Source organism: Accipiter gentilis, unplaced genomic scaffold, assembly GCF_929443795.1.
Source record: "Accipiter gentilis unplaced genomic scaffold, bAccGen1.1, whole genome shotgun sequence".
In the NCBI taxonomy this organism is placed as follows: Eukaryota; Metazoa; Chordata; class Aves; order Accipitriformes; family Accipitridae; genus Astur; species Astur gentilis.
The window spans coordinates 2,297,496-2,311,714 of NW_026060824.1; positions in this window are offsets into that span (position 1 = coordinate 2,297,496).

The window sequence follows — 14,219 nt, forward strand, 5'->3', positions numbered from 1 at the left end:
TGGCATGTGCCCCATGTTCATTCCCACACTGCCTAACAGAATTCAGGGCTTGTCCTCTATTTAATGTCCAACTCCAGGGCCACAGAGGTATATGAGATGACAAGGCTGGCAGGGACCTCACAGGAGCTACAGGAAAGCAATTCCCGTTCAGGGTGGGTGGTATATCACAAACACTCCAGACGGCATCACAGAGAGTGTGATTTGGTGCCCGTTTGCCATACACTAAAGCCATCAGTCAGAGGCATCAGTCAACAGAGAGGCAAGGTCTGCTCCTTCTCCACCCAAGAGCTGCAGGAAATGCATGAAGAGGAAGCATGTCACACAGGGGTTTTTATTCACTCCCTTAATGATCCAATCAATGAAAAGACCAAGAATTTTCAGACTGTGGTCTTGTCCTCAAGCACATCATCCTCCAAGAACAGCAATAGTCCATATCAAAACTTGGTGGAGGCTCAAAAAGGATTTCAAGGGCACCAGGATGAACTTTTGATACTTCGGGAACTGTTACAGAAGAAAAAGAGATAAGGTAGGACCACTGCTGAAATGAGGAAGAGTAGGTCTACATAGATCTGAGGTACTCTGGATCACAGCCTCGGTTAATACCAGCAAGGTGTCCCAGGCCTTTGAGCTGTGAGGCAGGATTCTGGAGGAGAACAACCAGCAGTGGATGGGGATCAAGTGCGGGGTTACTCAAGCAAACTACACCCTTACCAGTCCATGGGAACCATAGGGGCTGCATCGAAGGGTGCCGAGAGAGTTGTTTTTTCCCTAGGAGGTGCTGGTCTGTTACGACACCAGTAAGAAAGGAACTCGGATACTGTGAGCTGTGTTTAAAAATTATGTTCATCGTCGTTAACACTATAAGAGAATCTTGCAGATCATCTTAGGCCTCTTTAGATGGTGGGAACCCCAGGTGGTGTAGCACTGAACAGGCCTTCTAGGTGAATGCAGGAAACCATGCACACCCCATCTGTAGAAGACAGTCTCCTGTTTTGGTCATTCAAGCTACTGTAGGATTTTCTTACAGGGAACAACTCTACTCATTGTCTCAACAGTCAAACAGAGGTGACGTTTTCATGGGAATGTTTTGTTGCACTGTTAGATACAGGCAAGGCCACGCAGGAGGCATGATATCCAGTACAGAGTGGGACCTGCCTGCCGGCTGTTGTGTGATAATATCCTGCTGAGATTCTCCTGTGGCCAAGGGATCTGTGCAGCATAACACAGGTTTGATGGCTGTGCTGTACGTGCAGCAGGGTGCAGCGCAGCGCAGCCCTAATAACTCGATGTACAATATTTTCCTGGTCAGGACCAGTGTTCAGGTTTCCCTGTGAGAAGTCTGTGGTCCAGTATGCTGTCACAGCTGAGATGCCGTGGCCCAAATGTGCACTGCCAGGAGGAGCTGGAGACCCATGGCTTGTCACAGAACTGTGATGGTTTTGGATTATATTACACATGGTGAGACAGCTTGCTGAGCTGTGGTGCTGCAATGGAAGGATCCAGGCTCTGCTCAGGGAGCAGCAGGGAGGACAAGGACTATGCCCCCTGTATGAAGGGGAACCTTGGATTTGTGGAGGTCCTTTATGTGACAGACAACAGATTGGACTAGCTTTTGTCATTTGGGATCAGAGCAGGAGTCAGCAGGAGTGACCTTGTGTTTGCAGTTGCAAACTGCTTGCTCAGGAAGAGGAAACAGAAAAGGTCTTTTGTCAGCAACCCCAGGAAGTCTCCAGGTTCACGAGCAGGTTCCTGTGGTGAACAACTTCAAGTGCCCTGGCATTCCCTGGCAAGGCAAAGCAACAGGGTGCCAACAGCCTGAAGTTGGCTATTTGGACAAATTCTTCAGGCAGCTGCCAGGTAGGCCACCAAGGGTGCTTCTCACCTGGACCTGATCCTGGCCAAGAAGGAACAGCTGGTTAGGGATGTGATGATGTTCAGTGTCACCCTTGGCTGTCATGGCCATGAATTAGTGGGGGATGTGACACCAAAGGGCAGTGAGCAAGGCCAGCAGCAGGGCACAGACCTGGGACTCCAGAGGAGAAGACTTGGACACACTCAGGAGACTGAGACAAGTGGTGCCATGGGAAGCAGCTTTGCTGGGTGAAGAAGCATGGGAAGTCTGATAGGCCTTACAGGACAGCCACTTCCAAGCACAAGAAGGATCTCCCCAAATACCCTTGAAGTGAAGCAACCATCTCTGGAGGCTGCTTGTGTGAACTGACTGAACTCCAGGGCAAAAAGGCAGCAGGCAGGAGGTGGAAGCAGGGAAAGCTGCCGACAGAATGTACAAACCTTGTCCCAGGATGTAGGCATGATGCCAAAGCCAGAAGTCCCATTGTCTTGAGAGATGCAGGGGAGGATAGAGGCAGCAATGTTACTGATTTGTTATTGATTTGTTATTAGTTAGAATTAATCATATTCAATTTTAATAAGAATGTAGAATTATAAGAAATATTTTAACAAAGCTATACATATCTTTAATTTTACACATTCAACCATGGGAGTGTTAGGTTTGAGATATAGTCATAGGAACTTGGGAACTTTAGAAAATGTATTATGTGTAACCATAAGAAATCAAGTATTGTCTAAAATCATTTAAGCACAGAAACTTTGAGAAAGATTTGTTGATCAGTAGTGTTTTGTTTTAGGAAATTAAGGAAACCGTTATGGACACCAGTTTGCTGCTTGGAAACCCCTTACCCTTCCCACCTTGATCTAATTATTGAGGATTCCAATCAGTAGAGTTAAGTGAGATTAACCAATGATTGTTTTAACATAAGAATATTAATGAGATGGTGTGACAGAAAGACCAATCATTAGAAAGGTTATATTTAAGAATGGACATAGTATGCATTTTTATGTAAAAGATGGTGAGAAGCGCAGAATCACCTGAGAGGTCAACTATCGGACAAAGCGAGGAAGACTACGAAAGACCACCAGAGGGCTTCTGAAGACCACCAGAGGGTTCATCACGCCTGCATAGAAGGACATTTGCATATGCTAATAAATTCCCAGAAATCTAATGAATATGCATAACCTTTCTCGGAAACCTGATGAATATGAGTGAATAAGTTTGATATAAGGTGTATGATTTTGGTGTTCAGGTGTGCGTGGTTTTTTTGAGAGAACTCACCCGTGCACCTGGCCATCAATAAAGAAGTGTCTGCTTATCTACACTAAATTGGTGTTGATAAGATCTTTATTACGAATTTTTCGGCAACAGTTTCTGGCGACCCAGATGGGACCTCGCTGAGAGAGACCGGAGGAGTCGGGGAACTGATCGGTTCCAGCCGGCACCGAGATTTCTTGGGGATACCCATCAATCCCCGATCCAGAAGGCTCTTTGCGATGTCCCCTGGATTTTGGTAAGACACTTCTTTTTTTCTGAAATATTAGGGATAGTGGGTTAGAGTCCCACTAAAGTGGTTTAGAGACCCACCGAGTGGGTTAGAGTCCCACCATATCATCTGCCTGTCAGACGCGGCGAAACCTGCGCAGGGTTGGACTAAAGGATCCTAAAGTGGAAGTCTAGGCGTCTGCCCGTAAGACATAAGCAAAAGCTATTGCTGGGTTGGACAATTTGGGAGTGGGTTAGAGTCCCACAACTTTTGAGGATTCTGGGTTAGAGTCCCAGCTTCAAAATAATATTGTCATTGTTTCTCACAATCCAAACCATTTTAACTTGGTATAAATTAAATTGGTGTTCCCCAAGTCAACCCTTCTTTGCCTGTGACTGTAATTAGTAAGTGATGTCCCGGTCGTTATCGTGACCCATGAGCTATTCCATCTTATTTTCTCCCTTCAACCTTTTGAGTTGGAGGTGTGACTGGACAGCTGGGTGGGTGTCAGGGTGTTGCGCAAGGCTAACCCACTACAAGACGACCACCTCAGGACTGCTGTGTCCAGTATGGGGGTCACCAGTACAAGGAAGACCCTGACAGAGTGGAGAGAAAGTTGCAGAGGCCAGAAGGATGGTTGGGGCCTGGAGCACATTGTGTACAAGGAGAGGCTGAGAAAGCCGGGGTTTGGAAAAAAGCCTCAGAGACACTAACTGCAGCAAGGACGCAGGCCTGTTGGTGAGATCTCTATCAATGGAGATTTTCAACATCTGTCAAGACAAGCACCTCATCTAGCCGGAGGTGTCTGAGAATGGGCTTGGCTGAGAGTCTGGCTGTGGCAAGAGCTCTGGGACTTGATGTGTAATGAGTGTTGGTAGGAAACTCGTTCCCTTTGTATGAATAATGGCAGAAGAGCTGGGTATCCTAGAGACCTGGAGGAAGACAGGGGTGACCATGCAGCAAAGGTCCTTCCTCAGGGTTGGGCTGTATGGCCACTCACTCTCTGGCTCTTCTGTGTTCCTATGATAGGTGATCCCCAACACTGACTGCATTTGCCCCTTCTCTGCCCCCTCCAGTCCCACACCCCAGGGCGGCATGACAGTCTTGGCTCCGGAGCTCCTCAGCCAACTCTTGCATCTCTCCAGCCCCCTTCCCCTGTGCCAGATGGGTTCCCACTGCCTGTCCTGTGATTGCAGAGTCCTCCTTTCCCTGTGAATACCTGGAATTAACACTTTTGTGTGGTTCCACCTGGGCAATCTCTCACTTTGTGGAGCTCCGGTCACACCGCAGGCACATGCTGCCCATGGAGGTCCCCTGGGATATCCAGGCAGCTACAGATTCCCCTCCTGGAGGATGTCTTCTGCCCTGTCACATGTGGGAAAGGACTGGGTTTGTATCTCAGTGACCATTCACTGTTGGGAATTGGCTTGATGAAAAAGGACAGGGGCCTGTGGAAAAGTTGTGCGAGCAGAGTTTTGTGTGAAAGAATGTCGGTTTGAGCAACAAGACTAGGCCTTGGCTGAAAATAGCTGGCTTTACTGATATCAGGAGAAAAACAACAGCTGGTCTCGCTGTTATCAGGAGAAAGACAGGGACGGTGTGACCTTGACATAACTTCACAAGTAACTTTTGAAGAAGTTCTCATGAGAAAGTTACTTGAACACGCATAGCTGCCAGCCACAAGTGGGTGTGTTTTAGTAATGAATAAACATTAGCAATGTACCAATCATATTAGGACTAGTAGGCATAATTATCGCAAACTGTATAAATGTGAGCTATCCGTGCAAATAAAGTTGAATCACTTCTATCACTCATATTGAGTCGACTTATGTGCATTCCTCCGCCGCTCCAACAAATGGCACCCGAACGGGGACCGAAGAAAGGGGAATTGGAGCGATGGACACTGAGAAGCACCGGTAGCAGCGACCGCGGGGCAAAAGATTAACCGAACGCTGATCGTCTTGGTTGGTGTGTTAACTCTTGTGCCTGGACCGTCCAAAAGGGGTTCGCCGTCAGTGAGGGCTACTGGAAAAAGGCTGCAAAGACTTTTTAACCAAGGTGCCTTAATCAAGGTAGCACCCAGGAGTATCAAGAAGCCGGCCGGCAATGGATCAAGAGGTAGCCCTAAAATTATTACCAGTGCTTTTTAGAAAAGCGGGGGGTAAATTTCGTTAAGCAAGTTTCGGGATTAGTTGCTTTAGGTCGTGTTAAGGGATGCTTTAAGAATCCGCATTTATTATTTGAGGAGAGTGAATGGCGTAGATTAAGAGACGTATTATGTGACATGGTAATTGACGATGATAAATCAGCTAAAAAACTAATGAAGCAAGGACAGAAACCTTTCAATTAGCGTGGGTACAGCTTTTGAGCTTAGTACCTGGAATGCTATCGGAACCTCCCTATGGGATGAAATTAGTGACGGGTCTAAAGAAGTTAAAGTCTTGCAACTTTATGGAAATTAATTAAGACAAATCTGCAAGAAATGAAAGCAGATCATAAAGCGTCTGCGTCTGCTTTTGCTGCTCTCTCTCTGTCCTGGGTTCAGCTGGGATAGAGTTAATTTTTACAGGAACCTGGGAGGTGGGGGCATAGCCAGGGCAGCTGACCTGAACTAGCCAAGGAGCTATTCCATACCGTGTGACATCCTGCCCAGTATATAAATGGGGAGCAGGCCGGGGGGTGGTCTCTGTTTTTCGGTGGGGGAAGTGCCGGAGCGTCGGGTCCCGGGTGGTGAGCAGTTGCACTGTGCATCACTCTTTTTGTATACATTTTTCATTAGTGCCGTTGTTGTTGTTGTAATCTCTTTGTGTTTGTCCCAGTAAACTGCCTTTATCTCAACCCTCGAGGTTCCAGTTTCTTTTTCTTTTTTTTTCTCTCCTCCGTCTCCTCCCCATCCCACCGGAGGGGGGCGGAGGAGTGAGCGAGCGGCTGCGTGGTCCTTTGTTACCGGCCGGGCTGAAACCACGACACTCTCCAACCGCAAGTGAAAGGGAAAAGCGGGGAGAAAAACATAATGCAGCGAGAGAGACTTTTTGGAGCTTGTTCGCCTGCTCTCGTGCCCTTGACTTCTGCTCCACTCCCTGGGACTGCCGATATTAATCAACCATCTGACAGTTCCCAAGCCTCCCTAACCGTACAATTAAAGGATACCCTACAGAATCAGGGAGTGAGTAAAAATCCGCCTACGAAAAACCAGCCCTCAGATACCACCGTTCAACATGAACAAATTATACCTAGCATATACCCTGATTCAAATAATGCAAACAAGGACTTGGCTACTCTAATAATAGAACAAAAAGAGACAATGTTAGAATTGTTAAAGGAAATGCGGAAAAGAGACGGGGAAACCAACCGCACCCGTGATAGACGTGGAGCCGCTTGTAATAGCCGCTGCAGAGACATCGGCAGATGTCAGAAAGGCAGAGACATCGGAGGGGAGTAATAAAAGAGGCCATTATAGAAGGCACTATGCTCCAAGCATTCCCAGTTATTGCATCAAATGGACAGAAAAAATGGGAGGTGTTTGACTGGAAGGTCATTGAGAAATTAAGGAATGCTGTGAGTCAGTACGGAATCAAATCTGCGTTAACTCACCAAATACTGCAATTCATTTTTTCTGCTGATACGCTGATACCTCAAGATATTAAACAGCTAGCACAGTTGATTTTGACACCCGCCCAAATGTTAGTGTTTTTCCGGCAGTGGGAGAAGCATTGATAGGGAACAAGCAACATCACGACAACAAACAGATCCCCTGTGGGGAGTAAACACGCAGATGCTGATGGGTACTGGACCCTTCGCATCAGGGAACGCTCAGTTACAACGTATCACTGAGGTTCATCATCTATCACAGATCTTGGCGTATCAAGCTTTTCTTACCATACCAGACAATATGTACAGCCATGCTTTTACCCAGGTGAAACAGGAGAATACAATTTATGACCACCCTGACATGAACGAGGGCATGAAAGAAAACATGTTCAAAATACTCGCTTTTGAAAATGCTACTGAAAAGACACGCAAAGCATTGTGTAATTTGCCGAAAAATGCAGACGTCGTTGATATGATAGAATACATGGATTGATCAGTGGACTCACAGAAAGTAGCCTACGCTGCCACAGCTCTCCAAGGAGCTACAAAGAAACACAAGGCCAGTAAGACACCCTTGGACAAGTGTTTTAACTGTGGCAAACGTGGACACATTAGGAGCAAATGTACAGGTACTGTTAACAGTAAGTGCTGCAACAAGTGTAAGAAAGATAACCATACCACCAAGAATACAGGAAGAAGGGAAACTTTACACCGACCGCGAAGGCCCCTCGCGCGATGACACGAATGCAAGGGGCTTGAGCTGCCAGCCCTCAGGCAGCCTCGCAACCACCAGATCCGCCACCGCAGGAAGCTCCGGAGTGGATGTGGAAACCGCAGTCAACATAAAGGGACCATTGGGGTTTGGACTTAGTGCATTTTTAATGGGGCAATCTTCAACAGCTCTAGAAGGAATTCTGGTGCTCCCAGGGCTTATTGATGCAGATTATTGTGGGACTGTGAAAATTATGATTCATGTTTTAATCCCTCCTGTTTCTATTCCTAAAGCTACCAGAATAGCACAATTAGTTCCATTCAGGTCGTGTGTTCCGAACCCAGGTGAAGTACAACGTGGAGATGGTGGATTCGGCTCCACAGGGAAACCGCAGGTATACTTTGCCATGGACACAACAAGAGGTAAACCAGAAAAGGTAGCACAATTGGAAGGGCCTGATGGAGTTGTCATCAAGAAACCTATGACAATCAATACAGGAGCTGATGTTATGATTATTTCACGATGCATTTGGCCTCCATCATGGCCATCAATCAATCCAAACTTTGGTATTGCAGGGATAGGGGGCACACAAGCCACCTTAGTAAGTCAGCTACTGATTACATTTGTGTTCCCCGATGGTGAACACATTACGACGTGTCCGTATGTCATGACTACCCTAACTGAATTGTTTGGCCTCGTAGGCCGTGATTTATTGAGCCAAATGAAGGCAATGTTAGTGACGCATCCTGTTTAGGAGCGGTCACTGAGGGGTAGCCAATTCTGAAAATTAACTGGAAAACAGATGAGCCTGTTTGGATTGATCAGTAGCTGCTAAATTCTGAAAGGTTGCTAAAAATAAAAGGGTTAGTTGAAGACCAATTGAGAGCGGGACATGTTGTTCCTTCTACTAGTCCATGGAATAAATCAATATTTACCATTCCCAAGAAAAGTGGGAAGTGGAGACTGTTGCATGATCTCAGAGCTGTGAATGCGGTGATGCACAGTATAGGAGCCCTGCAGCCAGGTTTGCCATCTCCAGTTATGCTTCCAGAAGAATGGGATTTGTTAATTATAGATCTAAAAGATTGCACCTAGATGGCGCTGAACGGTTCGCCTTTTCGGTACCATCGATTAACAAGGCAGAACCCTATAAGAGATACCATTGGGTCGTGTTACCACAATGAATGCGCAATTCCCCCACGATGTGTCAGGTGTATGTGGCCTGGGAATCAGAGCCTGTAAGAAAGCAGTTACCTCAGTAACTTGCCACAGGATGAGATTTTAACTCAATTGCAGGACATCTTAAGCCATCGCGGAGTAATAATCACTCCTGAAAAGGTGCAAAAGACAGCACCTTGGAAGTATTTGGGGTGGCACATAAATGCTAGCAATGTTAAACCTCAGAAGGTTCAAATAACATGAGAAATTTCAATGTTACATGATGTCCAGAAGCTTGTGGGAGATATCCAGTGGGTGCGGAATCTTTGCGGTATCACTAATGGCGATATGACCCCTCTGGTAGAACTCTTGGGTATGAGAACACTGTGCAGATGAGAAACGGGAAATGGCAGAGCTGACCAATTGGTTGCAGCGCCATGGGAGCCTCCTCCAGGGAATCATTTTCAACAAAGCACGGCAATCACATGCGTTCTTGCACCAACCCGCTAGGATGTTAACAAAGCAATTTGACTTACCACTTACTGATGCCCAAGGTATCGTTAAAGCATGCCCATATTGTCAAAAGGAAGGGCTGGGCTTGGGCTGTGGGGTTAACTGACGAGGCCTTTTGCCATTGCAGTTGTGGCAAATGGATTTCACCCATGTCACGTGGTTTGGTGCAAAGCGTTCTGTGCACGTGTGTATTGATACCTATCCTGCTGCCTTGTGGGCCACGGCACAAACTGGAGGAAAAGCCTTACATATTGAATGACATCTTCACGCTTCTTTTGCAGTACTGGGTGTGCCTAAAGAAATTAAGATGGACAACGGCCCAGCCTATGGTTCTACACGATTTGCTCGATTTTGTAATTTGTGGGGAATTCACCACGGTACCAGTATTCCACATCTTCCCACAGGACAGGCTATTGTCGAATGGGCCGACCAAACCCTAAAAGAACATGCTGCAAAAACAAAAAGGGGGAACCCAGGGCTTACTCTCCAGAGGAACGATTGGCCAAAGCCTTATTTGTGCTAAATTATCTTAGATTGACAGGTGATCACAAAGACCCACCAATGGTAGTGCATCATGTTCTTTTACAGGCAGAAAGGATGCAACAAAGTACAGGAATCATGGTAAAGTATAAGGACCCAGAATCCGGGAAATGGTGCGGATCAGCAGAAGTAAAACTTACTGGGAGATCCCGGCTAAGTGGGTCAAGCCATGGCTTCGCACTGATGCTGGACCAAGAATTGTCCCAATGGCGACTGGCACAGCACCGGCGGGTGCTGAAGCCACTGATCTGACAGATTCTAACTAATAGTGTATTACTAGCGGACACCGAGTCCTTCAGAGAGGTTTTTAGAACAGCGTGCCTTATTGTATATAGAACTTGCTTTAGGTAAAAAGTGTGTTAAGCATAATTTGATTAAACATAGCGTGATTATGGAAAGACAGTGTGGGGTAAATGTAAAAGTTAGTTAAAGCCAAAATTAGGGGTAAGGTCTATTTCCATTAATAACCTGGGAACGAGGTTGATTGCGTTTCCACAGATACAGGCCCACGACGGACTCCTGTTCGATTTGCACGACCATCATCATCTGGAGCATCATAGATGATGTGGCAATATGAATACTACCTCAGCCGAAAACTAATGTATAGGTCACCTTGGCTAACATAACAGGTCAAGATTCTCTGTGCATCGCAACTGTATCGTAAAGCCCATGAACCAATAGACAAGATGGCTATGACTCGTGCAGCGCGCCTGGCCAGCGAGCACATGCGTCATAGATTGCAACTGAGGTGGACTTTTGGCACCCGCTGGCCACGTGTGCTAAAACCCGTTCCTCTGCAAATGTATAAATACCGGGATTTTCCGAAGAGCATCGGGCTGGTGTACGGTGAGGCCGTCGTTGCCTCTGTGGGGACGCCCACAGAAAGCTGGCACCTACGATTGCTGGGCTGAGTTCGTGGAGCAAGATGGTACAAGAATGTATGGATGGTTCATCTTCCTCATAGTCCTCATGGTCTGGGTCATTAGGGGTAACAGGTTGGCTCAAAGAATTATGGGCATTATCGTAGTTACTGTGATTTTAGCTATTGTAATAGTTTTACCTTGTTCAGCTTATTAAGGAAAATGGCATCCCAAGTGATTAAGCAAGCCTGGATTGCTCAAAAACAAAAAGAGGGAGAAAGATTTAAACGGAGACCTACAGCGGATTCGACCTTGTTGTGGTATTACAAATACAGACTTACAGCCCCTGCTGGATTTATTGAGGGGCAGCAACAGCTTAACTTCTACAAGACAACTAAGTGCACCGGGACGGCAAGCCTTGACAGCAATTGGACAAAAAAAATCACATCATCCATGTCTGGCAGATACATTCCTGATTTAACCATAAAGTTGAAACCTTATGCTGAGATTGATATGGAACACACTGACTGTAGTAAGCAGCATGACAATGACACCGGTGATTGATCCACATCGGTTAACGCCATGGGACAGTAAGAATGTTTGGGTGTCACTAGCTAAAGCTATTAATCAAACCTCTTTTTCTGTGCTTATGTATTTTATTAGGTATAATGTTGTTTCTACTGTGTTTAATTAATTGTGTTCATAGATCTTTGCAAAGGGCAACACAGCAGGTGTTAAAATTTTACCTCAATCTATACACAAACAGATAAATTGGCTGAAGAAACATACACAAAGATCCGGCGAGAAACTAAATGGTTTGATGGGGTGTTACAATCAATATTTGGCGGAATAACACCATGGCTAATGGCATGGATTAAAGAAGCCTTACGGTGGTTGGGTATATTGATATTAATCTGTGTAATAGTTAGAATTGTGTATGGGCGCATGATAAAAGGAGTCTCAAAGCTGACACACCAAGCTCTACTTGCACAAAAAGAAAAAGGGGGAATTGTTGGGAATTGGCTTGATGAAAAAGGACATGGGTCTATAGAAAAGTTGTGCGAGCAGAGTTCTGTGTGAAAGAATGTCAGTTTGAGCAGCAAGACTAGGCCTTGGCCGAAAATAGCTGGCCTTACTGATATCAGGAGAAAAACAACAGCTGGTCTCGCTGTTATCAAGAGAAAGACAGGGACGGTGTGACCTTGGCATAACTTCACAAGTAACTTTTGAAGAAGTTCCCATGAGAAAGTTATGGAACACGCATAGCTGCAAATCACAAGTGGGTGTGTTTTAGTAATGAATAAACATTAGCAATGTACCAATCATATTAGGACTAGTAGGCATAATTATCGCAAACTGTATAAACATGAGCTATCCGTGCAAATAAAGTTGAATCACTTCTATCACTCATATTGGGTCAACTTATGTGCATTCCTCCGCCGCTCCAACAGTACTTGACTGCAGTCGTTCATATGAATACCTGTTTCAAGTGCCATGAAGATAAGGAGTAGGAGAAGGTACTTTTGGCCTTTAGTTGGGCATAAGCTGCCCTGTCACTTGGCCAAGGCAATTTCCCACCAGAATCATACAGGATTCCCAAGAGGTTGCCCTGTGTCAATGAACTTCTCCATTACACTTTGCTGTTATCTACTTGTATCTTGGACCATCTCTGGCAGTTCAAATGTCACCAGGTATTTCTGTCTGAACACCTGACTCCTGCCTTTGCTCTCCATTAATTCAGATGGGAGCTGAGACAAGGAGCTCCCATGCAGGTGTCTATTTTGCTCACACCTGAACTGAGGCAAGAGGAATCCCACCTCCTGTGGCTTTGTAGTGTGCATGGGAGGGAGTTGAACCTCCTTCAAATGCCCTCAGTAGAAATGCAGGATGAGATGCCTCCATTGACCCATGGATCCCTTCCCTCAGCAGGGGTAAAGGAGATCCCTGTCTGCCTCTCTCTGGGTATCCTGTCTAACAATACAACCAAAAAATGTGGCATGTACATGTAACTTTGAGAGGAGAATTTTATTTCAGGAAAGAAGTGTCTCTCCCTAGATGAGGTAGGCAACACCAGTGTTTGCTTCAGCCTGTTTCCCAGCAGGTTCCCCTGGAGACCCAGGGACACCAGGAGGGAGCCCAGAGGGGGCAGAGAAAGGGATGCCCTGGGCTGGTCCTCTGCTGCTGAGCTGGGCTGGGCTCCTGGGCTGGAGGGAGCTCATAGTAAGCAGGCAGCACTGCCGAGAGACAGCTCTGCCCAGGAGCAGCTCCTCTGCAAAGCACAGGCACCGAGGTGAGAGAAGTGAGGCAGAGAGAGCTGTTAAATGCATTGTGGGGTGGGAGGAGAGAGGAGAGCTGACCTGGAGAAAAAAACCTCACAGCCCTTAACAGGGTAAGTGTCTTGATGCAGGGCAATGCGGCTGTGATTTGTGGAATGATTTCCTAAAGCTGGAGAATCCCACAGCCTATGAGATCTGTCAGGAGGACTCTGACAGTTTGTGCAGTGTAGAGAAAAAGGACGCTCTTTGGAGCACAGCTTCCCTGCTGCACCCTCAGAGGGACAGGGCATGTCAGCTGCCTTCACCCGGGGATGGCTGCAGAGTGTGAAGGTGGGTGTGCAGCCAGGGGTGCCCAGGGCTGTCCTTCTGAGCAGGGTCCTTGCGGCCAGGGGGCTGTGTGCTGGGACAGGGACTCTGCCGCTGGTCAAAGTACTCTGCCTTCCTGGGGAACTCCAGCAGCAGAGTGGGGATAATCTGTGGGTGGAAGAAGCATCTCGCAGCAGGGCAGGGTCCTTCTGCTGTCAAGAGGGTGGTGTGTGGATCAGGGCTGCTCACAGCTCCAGATCACCCCCAGGACATTTCTGAGGGCACTTTTCAAGGGGAAGAACAAACCAGGGATTGGTATAAAGTTACGGAGCTTTCCAGAGTCTGTGTTTTCTGCGTCCTAGTTTTTGGGAATTTTCAGGAGAAATGCAGAAGGATTTTTCATGCTTGAATAAGTTCCTGAGACTCCTGAGCTATAACTCTGAGGGACCAGTAAATCTGATAGGAGCCTCCTGAAGTAGAGCACAGGGACTGAGAACAACTGCCTGGCTGTGCTGGTGTCTGGGAGGTGGCATGTACAACTAGGCGAGGGTTACTCTTCCCTGAGACTTCAGCTGCCTTTCCCCTTGCCTCTCTGAACCAATCAATCACTGCTTCTTTCCTTGGTTCTCCACTTGTCTGTGTTACTGTTATCTTGTTCCTGCTGTCAGGTTCTCTGGGGTGGGAGTTTCAGCTGCAGAGTCACACACTGATCTTGTGGGTCCTCCCATGCAGCTGTGTCCATGGGAACAAGTGTCCCAGCTTTCCTATCATCTGAGGGGTTATGCTCAGTGCTGTCTGTGGGGCTGGGGAATGAGCTGATTCTCCCTTACAGAGATGCCATCACATCAGGTCACTTGCCTGTCACCTCCGAGTGTCCTTCCAAGCTGTTAGCTGCCCTGCAGGATGCAAACCTGTCTCCTAGCAG